The 12,560-nt window shown below is 44.9% G+C and overlaps 1 protein-coding gene across 1 annotated transcript in view; it reads left to right on the forward strand.

The window, feature by feature from the left end:
* Window positions 1-1,803: 1,803 nt before the first annotated feature.
* Window positions 1,804-12,560, forward strand: part of LYPD6B (LY6/PLAUR domain containing 6B) — a 73,810-nt gene continuing 63,053 nt past the window's right edge. The window contains exon 1 of the mRNA XM_036254759.1: window positions 1,804-1,853. The gene's annotated coding sequence lies outside the window, so the exon portion shown is untranslated. The remainder of the gene's footprint in view (window positions 1,854-12,560) is intronic.

Raw genomic sequence — 12,560 nt, forward strand, 5'->3', positions numbered from 1 at the left:
TGTGAGGTGTGTGGACGCGCAGCTGAGGAAGCTCCTTGCTTTTTCTGGGAATGTGGTCCCACATACTGAGGGTCTTATACCTGGGCTCAGTTAATACCTCTCAAATTGGCTTATTGACTCACAGATCACTGACACGCTGCCGGGGGTATGAATGGAAAAAGTGAGGGGAGAGAGGGAGGTGGGGGGCGGCAGCCAGTGTTTAACGAGGGAAACAGGAGATGCGGTATTCTTAGAGCTCAGCCCTTCATTTTGCCACTTGTTTGTTTGCTCTGTAGTCTGGTCATCAACCCTTAGCCTACGGACACTTTTCTTATTCACTGCATTCTCTTGGACTGACTAAAATTTTTAAATATTTACCCTTTCCTCCCCCACCTGATTATAACCTACACATCTTAATAAACTTCTGTAGGGACTACTCCTATTTAAAAAATAAACTTGTTACTTTAAGTCTAAATTTTTTTTTTTTAATCCCCACCCGAGGACATTTTTCTATTTTTGCTCAGACAGAGTGGGAGGGAGAGAGAGGGAGGGAGGGAGGGAGGGAGGGAGGGAGAGAGAGAGAGAGAGAGAGAGAGAGAGAGAGAAACATCGACGTGAAAGGGACACATCGAGTGGCTGCCACCCGCAAAACCCCAACAGTGGCCGGGGACAAACTGCAACCAAGGTACATGCCCTTCGCGGGAACCGAACCGGGTCTCTCTGGACTGTGGGCCAACGTTCTAACCGCTGAGCCAAACTGACCAGGGCTAGGTCTAAATTTTTAAAAAAGCTGAAAAGATAGAACAGAGGGTTCCTATATACCCCATGCCCAGTGTCCACTATTAACATCTTATATTAGTAAGGGGTACTTCTCACAATGAATGAGCCAGTGATACATTAGTCAAAGCTAAAGTCCATATTTATTCAGATTTCCTAGTGTTTCCCTACTGTTTTATACCTGTTCCAGGATCCCACTAAGATACCACATTAAATTCATGGACTATATCTTTTTAGTTAATCCTTACCTGATGATATTTTCCCCATTGATTTTTAGAGAGAGTGGAAGGGAGGGAAGGAGGGGGAGTGGGGGGGGGGAGAGAAAGAAACATGTGAGGGAGACACACTGATTGGTTGCCTCCCACTAGCATCCTGATCAGGGATGGGGATCGAACCTGCAACCCAGGTATGTGCCCTTAACTAAGAATCGAACCTGAGACCCTTTGGTGCATGGGCAGTGTTCTAACCACTAAACCACACTGGTCAGGGCCCTACTTTTTAAAAATTGATTTTTAGAGAGAGAGGAAAGGAGAGAGATTGATTGATTGATTGATTGATGTGAGAGAGAAACATCTCAGCTGCCTCCTGCATGCCCCCATACTGGGATTGAGCCCACAACCCAGGCATGTGTCCTGGCTGGGGATGGAACCAGCAACCTTTCGGTGCACAGGACCATGTCCAATCAACTGAGCCACACTAGCCAGGGTGGATTATCTCTTTTTAATATTCATTTTTAATTTATTTTCCAGCAAAGTTTAATTCGTAGCTTTTCCTCATATGAGTCAAGAAGATTAACACACTTTAATTCCCTTTGTTTTTCTAGTCAAACTGCGTGACTATTGGTCTGTACATTTTGATTCCGCCTTGTTTTGAGGAATGTAAATGTCAGTGTGTTTGTGATCCCGGCAAGGACGTCATGGAAAACGGCTGTACTCTTGGTCTTCTGTGCTCAGAACGTGAGGGAAAACCTTGTCTATACCGCCGAGTTGTGGCTGTACCACTGGATACATTTAGTAATCTGCCTTCTGAAATTGCAAGATGATATTTTCTCAAATCACTTCATCCTCACCCCAAAAGAATGGCAAGGAAAATCAACTGTGGGTAACAAAAACTTGTTTCAATCTTGGTAGTTTCTAAACCCAGATATCTCCGTCCAATTGTCTATCTTTGGAGGAGCAGAAAAAGGAATCATCACAGATGCAGTAAATAACACCCACAGAGTTGACTTGTTTTCTCAGCTGCAGTTACAACTACTTAAATGCTAAGATGTGAACAGCTGCATGAGGATATTTGACAGATTTCTTGGAGCCATCCCCACTTTTGATATGGCTTTTAAAAGGCTGGCTGATGGAAATCCACAGGGAATGGTTATTTCACATAAGAAAAAAAAAACAAAACAACCTGAAAATTGGCAAGAAATGAATTCTCAGGGTTTCTAAGCTGTTCACTTTAAGGCATGTGAGCTGGGGCACAATGCACAGTGTAACTAGGTGTCTGGAGTGGTCCGTGGGCACCGCAAGGCGAGGGCAAAATCAGTTCAAACTGGGGGATGAAGGAAGTCTTTCTGGAGGTGTCACCTGAGCTCAGTCCTGGAAGACGAGCAGAATTTATTCCTGCATACATTTAACTTTGTGTACCCAGCACTGTGTCAGAGCGGGGACCCCCGGGTGAAATGCGTTATGACTTGAGCTGGTCGCTGGGAGAGTGGAGATGGACTGGTCAGGGTTGTGGTCTGGTCCAGGGGATGGCAGATTGTGGTCTCTGGCTCAAAGCCAGCCCAAGACTTGTTTCCTTATGGCCCATGAGCTGAGAATGATTTTTATGAAGCAAAGAGGGGTGGATATGGGGTCTCCCAGCATTGCATTTTCTTAGGCATTTCAAGCCATAGTGGAGCCCCTCTCTGGCCCTTTAGATTAAAGGCCTTGTGTCTTAGGGGTTTGAATTTCAGTATACTCATGGGGCTACAGGAACACAGAAGAAGGACAGCAAGATCTGCCCAGGGAAATCAGGGACAGCACCCTGGGGAGAGGAGATACTAGAACAAACGTCTAATTCCTCTTCCACTTGATATGCCTTCAAATACACCAGCCTCATAGCCTCAATTCTTGATTGTTTTTTCCTTTAAGTTAGTCGTTCCTTTAGCTGCTCCTTACCAAATGCAGCTCCTGTTGCTGTCCGTGTGCTCCTCTCGGTGCCTGCTTCTCGAAAGCAGCCTTGCTTAACGTGAACTCAGTGGCTGGGCTCCGAGTTCTGAGAACCTCTCAACTGACAGCAAATGGATGCGTGCCTGCGTTTTTCTGGGAGGAGGGTTCAGATTCTCTAAGAATCGTTCAAAATGTTGAGAAGTCCATTTTTAAAGTGGGTATCTCAAAAGTCAGATCTGTCCTGCTGACGGTGGGGTTTGGCCAGCTCAGAGGGAAGTAGAGGGGCTGTGAATTCCCTTCTCAGGCCCAGGCCAAGATTCCAGTAGCTCATTCCGCTCGTTCACCATTTAGAGGGACACTCCTCTCAAAGTGCTCCGTGCGTGGGCTGTAGGTGCAGTTTCTGTCTGGAGGGGACTTCACAGGATACCCGCCTGGATGCTCCATTCCGCGGGGCCTCAGACAAGGATGGATGCCAATCCCTGGTTCCCAGGGTTTCCCCCAGAGCCTTACTCTGCCCGAGGCCCCGGTTCCCCGACTTTGCTTATGGAAGCTTGGGGAGAGTGGTGGGGCCAAAAACTCTGCACGTTCAAAAAACAAAGCACCTTACAAAGGAGAAGCCCTACAGTGAAGCAATTTGAGAAAGACGGTGTATCAGCCCAACTACCAAGTTACCTTTGACTTGTGATAAGCAGAAGTATCAAACTCATTAACCCAGGGGAAGGTATCTTAGAAGGGCAGGCTTTTCTGTCTCTCGAAAAGCTGTGAGAGGCATTTACATTAATTCTGATTTGGCAGGAATTTATTTGTGTGTTGTGATTACCTCTAGTCAGGGCAAATTGCCTGATGCTTCAGTGTGACTGCAAGAAGCCTTGGGATTGGGCAGAGCCGGCTGGGCTGATTACACATTTCTGCATAGAACCAGTGTGTGTGTGTGTGTTTCTAATCAAGTCAGAGATGGTAGACATGCGTTCTGAGCTGTGGGTAGTTTTGATTCTTCCTCTTTTCTCCAGGATATTTCAGATGGTGCAAGAGCAGAACTCTCTTGACCCATTGAGATAAATAGTTAAAATGCACAAGAAATAATAGGGAATATCTATATGCCAGACTCATTAACCCAGGAAGAAGTTCTTCCCATTCCCTGCAGTGATCTGCACTTGTTAATCCTCACCCAAGAACATTTTTGCATTTATCTTCAGATAGAGTGAGAAGGAGGGGGGGTGGGGAAGCGAGAGAAAGAAACATCGATTTGAGAAAGACACATTGAGTGGTTGCCACTTACATAACCCCAACCAGGGCCGGGGACAAACTGCATCCGAGGTACGTGCCCTTAGCGGGAACCAAACTTGGGACTCTCCGGTCCGCAGGCTAACGCTCTAAGCACTGAACCAAACTGGCCTGGGCTCCTTTGATTTTTAGAGAGAGTGGAAGGCAGGGATGCAGGTAGGGGAGACATTGATGCGAGAGAGACCCATCAATTGGTTGCCTCCTGCACGGCCCTGGGTTGGGGATCAAACCTGCAACCCAGGTACATGCCCTTGACTGGGAATCAAACTCTCGACCCTTTGGTGCACAAGCCGACTCTCTGACTGCTGAGCCAGACTGGCCAGGACAGTCTCTGCACTTTTCCATTCCGAGCTGGGCAGCTGCCTGGGAGAAGTTGATGTAACACGTCCAATCTTGGTGCTCCTCCTGGAAGCTCTCCGGCGACTCTTGCTCAGTAACCTGAAGCGTATTGCATCTTCCTAGAGCGTTCGGCCAGATGTGGGCAAACCGGAGGGATTTAGAAGAGTCATAAAGGTGATTGAGGGCCAGAGGGAGTGACTGAAGAGAGATTAGAGGAGTGAAATGTGGACCTTGGCCAAGGCACAGATGTTGGAGGAGCAGAGGGCCGAACACTCAGAGGATGATAAACGGTTGGGGCAGGAAAAGAGGGGGGCTGTTTCGAGGCTCTTAACCTCTCTTTGGGTCACGGACCCTTCTGTGAGTCCGGTGATAGCTTGACCCCGCCCCCCTGAGCGTCCAGGCCCACTCACCTTGGCTCGTTCCTTTCTTTCCGGCTCGTGGCTCCAGACACGTGGTTACCATACGAGTCTGGACTTGCCAGATTGTTTGATTTTTCAGGACAAGTAAAAAATACAGATCATTACGTGGGTTTATTTTTATTTTTAAGGTAACCGTGCTGGCCAAATTCAGTCTCTCTCTGGGCCGTTGCAGGCGGCCTCCAGACTGCTGTGAAGTCTTCCGCCTCTTTACTGTCTCCGGGGTCCTTGGATTTATCTGTTTGGTTTGGCTCCACTCCGCTGTGTGATCCTCGGATGGTGGTCCTTGGGTGTCCTCGGCTGTCAGTTCCGTGTGAACAGATGGGGCTTTCCCGTGGGTGATGGGTGGTGAGCGTATACGGGGCATTTCTCTGGGGCACTTGGTTTCCCTGGAGGATTGTCCAGTCTCCTGGAGGTAGGGAGGAGGGAGGCAGGTGTGAGGGATGATGGGGAGGGGCAGTTACGTGGTTTTGTAGCTGGATGCTGCTGTTATTGGACGGGGCAGATCAGTGTGCAGGTTATTGCTAATCTGCCAGTGTTCAGTCTGACACTTCCCCCTCCTGGCCCACTGTACCTGAGGCCTTTGAATCCAGAGAGTCCTCTTGTGAAATTTCTCCAAAGGACAAAGCCCTTGTCTTCTGTAGGGTTAGATGTCTTACTACACGGGGTTGAGGAGAGGCTCTGGGTCTAACTTACTCTGTCTGCTGTTAAATAATCTAACTGCTTTCAAGATCCACCCCTGCCCTCTGGCATCCTGGTGCCTGCGGGTGCTCAGCCCCTCAGGGATTCTGCAGGGTTCGTTGGTTTGCTCTTGTCGGGATCCTACGCGCATGCTGTGAGTAAGGCAGAGAATGTACTGAACTAAGTTACCATTTGTCCTGCTCTGTATTTCCCCAGATCTCTCTGCAGTTATCTCCTCTGGTTCTCTTTATCTTAGTAAAACAAATTTAATAGTTTTACTCTCGAGTAGCTCTAACTATTTAGTAGTCTCAGTAGGGAGTCGGGAAGGGAGGGGCAGGTGCGTTGTTGGCCTGCCGTTTTTAACAGTCTTCTGTTTCCTGATCCAGTGTTCTCTCATTTCTTCAGGACCTCAATAATTCATGTACTTTTATTTTCTCACCTTTCCATAGCTCCCCCGCCTTTGGTTCCTTTCTCACATTCTACACATTCAACTCTCCTGTTCTAAACCCCCAAATAATTACTCTTCAACAGTTCTTTTAAATGTTTTTTCAATTACAGTTGACATTCAATATTACATAGTGTCTGGTGTGCAGCATAGTGGTTACACGTGTATATAACTTACAAGGTGATCCCCTGGATAAGCCTGGTACTCATCTGACACCATGTATACTTATTACAATATTGCTGACTATGTTACCCATGCTGTACTTTACATCCCATGACTATTTTGTTACCATTCTTTTTTTTTTTTAATCCTCACGTGAGGATTTATTTTAATTAATTTGAAAGAGAGGGAGAGGGAGAGGGAGAGGGAGGGAGGGAGAGAGAGAGATATCAATTGGTTGCCTCCCGTACCCACCCCAACCGGGGATCAGACCCACAACCTTTTGGTGTATGGGCCAATGCTTCAACCAACTGAGCCGCCGGCCAGGGCTATCACCATTCTTTCTGACCTTACTAAAGAGTAGCTTCACGTTGCTGCTTCTGGCGTTTTTAACTGATGTTGCCCTCTGACTTTCCCCTCCATGGTGGCTGATATTCTTTGAAAGGTCACTGATTCTCCAAGGTAATGGTATCTTTTGGTCATTTTCTTCAGTGTCACACTCTGGTCACTGTGGATTCCTAATCCCTGATCCTTCCGGTGGCTTCCAGGTCCCAGTGGCTCTTCTCCTACTTGTGATCACTCTGAAGCCTGCTTTTCCTCATCTGCTCTGCCTGCGTACATGATCCCCCAAGAACCTGCCCTCTGCCCTCTTCTCTCTTTTCTGAAGCAGACACATCCATTTCCATGTGCATATCTATTCCCTGTATGCAGGGAATCCCGAATCTGTGTGCTGAATCCCGGCCTTCTCCCTGGATCTAGGCCAGCGCATGTAAATGCCTGTTGGAGATGCACAGAGGTCCTGCTGAAACCTCAGCATCGCCTGTCTGAAACCAAGCCAGGAGAAAAAGATGGCAGCGGGCAGGACCAGAGGGAGGGTGAGTGTGTGAGAGAGTGAGCGAGTGTGTGAGAGAGTGTGAGTGGGCGTGAAGGTGGACGACCAAACCCGAGCGGTGCAGAGCCGCGGAGCAGAAGGTCCCTGTGCTGTGGACTGAGCAGCAGCTACCGCGGTGAGCGGCCCTTCAGGGCGCTTCTCCCTGTGCCGCAGGAAGGTCCCACCATTCTGGAAGATCCTGGGTCTTCCTGGGAGGATGCAGCTAGGGCCCAGCAACCTGAGCCACCAGTACACCTGGCACCATTGGACCAGTGTGACCCGGTGGCCAACAAGAGCAGTGCAGAGCCAGGGATCCAGAGGGACCTGTGCGACCCAGCGACCCAAAAGAGTAGTGCAGAGCTGGGGTGCCAGACAGACCTGTGTGACCCAGCAGCCCACAAGAGCGGTGCAGAATCAGTGATCCAGAGGGACCTGTGTGACCCAGCCACACAGGTGCAGGCAGGAGTGCAGCTCCAGCAGGGCCTGAGCAATACAGCTACAGGTGGCATCAGCGACCAGCGGGGAACACAGCTCCAGAGGGGCCCACGCAATCCAGCAGCAGCACCTACCAGGACACACCAATACCAGCCCCGGTACTCAAGCAGGCAAGAGGCGACATGCAACAGAATAGTCTGGGAGGCACAGTAGCTGTATTTGATATACACTGAGCTGCCTACACATCCAAACATTCCTCACCAGATATAGAGCTACCAGGTGGCTAAAATGGGGAGACAAAGAAACCACACCCAAAGGAAAGAAAAAGAGGAATCACTGGAAAAGGAACGACAGGAAATGGAAGAAAGCAACTTGTCAAAGAATTCAAAGCAATGATTTTAAGGGTGCTAAGACAATTTGGTGAGAACTACAAGCAACTTAAGAATTATGAAGAGCTCACTGGGAACTACTTCAGCTTAAAAAAAGAGGTAGAAGCTACGCATAAAGAGGTAGAAGCGATGCATAAAAATCAAGAGGAAATATAGAATGACATAACTGTTATGAAAAATACCTTAGAAGGGTTCAATAGTTGATTAGAAGAAGCTGAAGACCGAATCAGCGACTTAGAAGACAAGGTAGAGAAAAACACCCAAATAGAGCAGCAAATGGAAAAAAAGTTTAAAAACCAGGAGGAGAGTTTAAGAGAGCTGTAGGACAATACAAAACATAACATTCACATTATAGGGGTACCGGAAGGAGAAGAATCAGAGAAAGGAATATAGAACCTGTTTGAAGAAATAATGACAGAAAACTTCCCTAAACTGGTAAAGAAGAAAGTCACACAACTCCAGGAAACACAGAGAGTCCCAAGCAAGATGAACCCCAGAGGTCCCACAGCTAGACACATCATAATAAAAGTGGCAAACATTAAAGACAAAGAAAGAATCTTAAAGGAAGCAAGAGAGACAGAAAGTTACCTACAAGGGAGCTCCCATCAGACTGTCAGCTGATTTCTCAATAGAAACACTACAGGCCAGAAGGGAGTGGCATGAAGTGCACAAAGTAATGCAAGGCAAGGGTCTGAATCCAAGACTACTCTATCCAGCAAGGCTGTCATTCAAAATTGAAGGAGAAATAAAGAGCTTCATGGATAAAAAAAAGCTAAAGGAATTTGCCACCACCAAATCAGCACTGCAAGAAATGCTGAAGGGAGTGTTGTAAGAAGAAGAAAGGGGGGCGGAGGAACACAGGCATAAAATTAAAATGGCAACTAATAACTATCTATCAATAATTGCCTTAAATGTAAATGGCTTAAATGCTCCAATCAAAAGACATAGGGTAGCTGACTAGATAAGAAAACATGACCCATGTATATGCTGTCTACAAGAGACCCACCTCACAACAAAAGACTCACACAGGATGGAAAAAATTTTCCAAGCAAATGGAAATGAAAAAAAAGCTGATGTAGCAATACTCATATCTGACAACATAGACTTCAAAACGAGGGCCATAATAAGAGACAGAGAAGGGCACTACATAATATTAAAAGGATCAATCCAACAAGAGGATATAACCCTGGTAAACATATATGCACCAAATACGGGAGCACCAAAATATATTAAAAAGCTTCTGGAGGACTTCAAGGAAAAATCAATAGCAATACGATCTTATTGGGTGACTTTAACATGCCACTGACACCACTGGATAGATCTTCTAAACAAAAAAATTAACAAGAACAGAGTTCTTACAAGTCGAACTGGATCAGTTGAACTTCATTGATATTTACAGAACATTTCACCACAAAGCTGCAGAACATACATTCTTCTTAAGTGCACATGGGACATTCTCAAAGATAGACCACATGTTAGGACACAAAGCAAGTCTCTACAAATTCAAGAAGATTGAAATCATATCAAGCATCTTCTCAGATCACAGTAGCGTGAAACTAGAACTCAATTACAATAAAAACACACAAAATCATTCAAACACTTGGAGGCTAAATAGCATGTTATTAAACAACAAATGGGTTACTAACGAGATCAAGGAAGAAATTAACCCTAACTCTAACCAATGAAAACAAACACACAACAACACAAAATCTATGGGACACAGCAAAAGCAGTTCTGAGAGGGAAGTTCATAGTACTACAGAAAAAGAAACGAAGAAAAATTCCTAATTGACTTTCTAACTCTACAACTTAAAGAACTAGAAAGTAAACAAAGAGAAAAACCCAGAGCTAGTAGGAGGAAGGAAATAGTAAAGGTCACAGCAGAAATAAACTACATAGAGACCAAAAAAACAATTCAAAAGATCAATGAAACAAAAAGCTGGTTTTTTTGAAAAGATAAACAAGATGGATGGACCTTTAGCCAGACTCACCAAGAAATAAAAGAGAGAAACCAAATAAACAAAATCAGAAATGAAAGAGGAGAAGTAACAACTGATACCACAGCAATACATAGGATCATTGAAACATACTATGATTATATGCCAACAAGTTGGACAATCTAGGAGAAATGGACAAATTTCTAGAAACACATAGCCTCCCAAAACTGAACCAGGAAGAAATAGGAAACTTGAACAGACCAATAACAACTAAAGAAATTGAAGATGTAACAGCTACCTGCAAAAAAAAAAAAAAAAAAAAAAAAAATGAAGCTAGAACACCAACTTACACCATACACGAGAATAAACTCAAAATGGATAAAAGACTTAAATGTAACTCGTGAATCCATAAAAATTCTAGAAGAAAATGTAAGCAACAAAATCTCAGACATCATATGCAGCAGAATTTTCACTGATACAACACCTAAAGCAACAGAGACAAAGGAAAAAATGAACACATGGGACTACATCAAACTAAAAAGTTCTGCACGGCAAAAGAAACAACCATCAAAACAGAAAGGGATCCCACTATATGGGAGACCATCATTGCCAATGATGCATCAGATAAGGGGTTAATTTCAAAGATATATAGAGTGCTCATACAACTCAACAAAAGGAAGACAAAGAACCCAATTAAAAAATGGGCAGAGGAACTAAATAGATACCTCTCCAAAAAGGACATACAAATGGCCAAGAGACGTATGAAGAAATGCTCAACATCACTAATCATTAGAGGAATGCAAATTAAAACAACTAAGAGGTATCATGTCACACCTGTCAAAATGGCCGCCATCAACAAATCATCAAACAACAAGTGTTGGCGAAGGTGTGGAGAAAAGGGGACTCTAGTACACTGCTGGTGGGAATGCAGACTGGTCCAGCCACTTTGGAAAACACTGTGGTGTTACCTCAAAAAGTTAAAAATTGAACTGCCATTTGACCCAGTGATCCCACTAATCAGAAAGAATATACGTATGTACCCCTGTTTCAAAGCAGCACTATTTACAATAGCTAAGATGTGGAAACAATCCAAGTGTTCATCAGTAGATGAGTGGATTAAAAAGCTGTGGTACATATACACAATGGAGTACTATGCAGCTGTAAGAAAGAAAGATCTCTTATCCTTTGAGATGACATTGAGGGACCTGGAGGGTATTATGCTAAGTGAAACAAGCGAAGCAGAGAAAGACAAATATCCCATGATCTCACTTATTTGTGGAATATAATTAACTAAGCAAACTAATGAACAAAATTGATCCAGAGACATAGAGGTAGGGTATAGATTGACAAACCCCAGAAGAGGGGGTTGGGGGGGGAAGAGGTAAACCACAGAACTTACATGCATGTATGCATGACCAATGGACATAGACAACGAAGCTGGGGAAGGGGTGGGGGAGATGGGGAGGAGGGTGTCAATGGGGGAAAAAGAAACATCTGTAACAAAAACAAATTAATAAAAATAATTTAAAAAAACAACAACAAAAAACCCAAGCCAGCTTCCTCTCCCAGAGCCTGTTCTTCCTCCTGTGCATGCCATTTTCGTTAACGGTGTCACTGTCCTCCAGTTCACTCAAGTTAACATCCTTAGGGCCAGTTCTTAGCTACTACTTTTTCTCACCCCAGAATCTAATTAGTTTCAAAGTCCTATTGCTTTTATCCTTTCAGGGCCTCAGAATCTGTCCCCCAACCTTAATTTCCATCACTACTACCCTCACCTAGGGCCTCATCACCTCTTGCTTGAATTATGGTACAGCGGTCTTACTGCTCCTCTTACCTCTGCTTCATCGTCTCTCCAGTTTGTCTTCTACGTCAGTGACTCCCAAATGCAGACCTAGTGACATCAAAATGAATTGGGATGCTTAAAAAGTGCATCTTTCTAAACACCTCCACTCGGTGTTTGTGATTAATTAGATCTGAGTGGGATGCAGGAATCTGAGCTTTGACAGATGCTTTGAGTGAGTAAAAGACATTTAGAACAGTATTTAGAACAGTAGATACAGATAAGTGTATCATTTATATGATCTTAACTCAAAAGAGTAATGCTACTTAGTTGTTATGGATACATACACACAGCTATATATTTCTTTCTCTGTGTACACATGGATTACAAGGATACTCACCAAAAGGATGTGCTTATTTCTGGGGAAGGGAACAGAGGGGAGGTCAAGGGTTGGTATGGTTTATTTCTCTTAAACATTTTAAAGCCAAAATGACAAAACATCAACATGATTTCAGTACAAATGGAGAATTGTTATATTGTTATTTGTGCTTTATCTCACCATATTAAAGCAAGTTTGAATCTCTCCAGATGATTTTTATACATGTCCAGGTTTAGGTTCTGGGATCCCTGGAAGTGGTCATCTGAAAAGGCAGATGTGACCCCATCACACCTGTTAGAAGCCTTCCCTGACTCCCCTCTCCTACAGAGTCAGTTCCTCGGCATAGCGTGCAAGATGCTGACCTGTCTCTATGGTCTTGCCTTCCGTTCCTTGCCCTTCACTCAGTCAGTGGTCCAGGAATCTCTGCTCTCTATGGAACCTGGGAACTGCCATTTGTTTTCACTTGGCTCTGTGTCTTTTGCAGATGCTGTTTCTTCTGTATTTTTTCCTCTTCCCTGATAACCCCCCCACACCTTTTGCTCTTCA

Source organism: Molossus molossus, unplaced genomic scaffold (genome assembly GCF_014108415.1).
Source record: "Molossus molossus isolate mMolMol1 unplaced genomic scaffold, mMolMol1.p scaffold_m16_p_11, whole genome shotgun sequence".
NCBI classification, from domain to species: Eukaryota; Metazoa; Chordata; class Mammalia; order Chiroptera; family Molossidae; genus Molossus; species Molossus molossus.